Raw genomic sequence first — 1,129 nt, 5'->3', positions numbered from 1 at the left:
CTCCGACAGCTGCATCCCAAAAGGACAGAAGGAGCAACTCTTGAGACTGGAGTAGTGCCCATAGTTGCATCTATATTTAAGCCAGTTGCCTAGATGCTCAGAGACTACTAAGGTGAAGACTGTTAAACCATAAATATTCCCAGACAGTTCTTTTCATGCTGCTGCAAGCAGCCTATCTTGGCTTCATCTACTTACAAGAGACATCCTACAATAGCGCCCTGCAACCCCTATTGCTACCCCAGGTACCTGTTCTGAACTAACACGTCCAAAGCACACAGACTGCCTCGCTCATGGATGTGCTATACCCACGACCACACCAACTCAGGGGGCTTGGAGAAGGAAGTGAACTGATTTGCCTACAAGTTGGGGTTTGGTTGTGAAGAGCGAAAGTTGTCCTTCAAAGTAAAATGGAACAACTGTCTGGCTTTTAACTGGGCTTTTGTTGTCAAGTTTACCCCAAACCCTCCCCACTCCCCTCAATACTATTTTGAAAGACACTCCAGATGACAAGGGTCCTTTCTGAATGCTGAGACTCTCAAATAGGAGCTTGAATTTGTATTACAAGATAATTAACTGCAAACTGGGTTATCTATGGCTATTATCTTAATGTTTTAGGTCAAGATATTCCGGAATCATGAGAGACTCAGTACAGGATAACAACTCCTCAAACCTTTATTAAGGCCTGTAGTTTAAGAACGGCCATATAGAATGTCTGAGTATGTTGGCTAGACTACTGATAGCTGTAAACACTGCAGAGCTCCAAAGTTCAGGGGAGTTCAAAAGAACCTTAGATTGCGTACAAACTTCAGTCACTTCAAAACTCCTAATATTAATCAGAAATGCTGCTGATTTACCATACAAACATTTTAATTGCTGAAGTTGTTCTCCTCCGAAACAGGGTAAGACAAAAGTAAACTACTCCTTGGTGCTAATCTCCTCCATCAGTCACAATGGGACTTCCATTTACAACTTACATAACAAACTCACTTTCTTAACTGAGACCAAAATATCCACAAGACATTAAATTGCTCCTCCAGCAAGAGGTCTAATAAAGAAACAGAACAGATCTGCTGTAATACAAACGTTTACAGAAAGTTTGGCAATTTAATTAAAGAGAATACAAAACACG

This window comes from Coturnix japonica, chromosome 2 (genome assembly GCF_054131305.1).
Source record: "Coturnix japonica strain WE chromosome 2, WE-NBRP24, whole genome shotgun sequence".
Classification (NCBI taxonomy): domain Eukaryota; kingdom Metazoa; phylum Chordata; class Aves; order Galliformes; family Phasianidae; genus Coturnix; species Coturnix japonica.
This window is presented reverse-complemented; position numbering follows the sequence as displayed.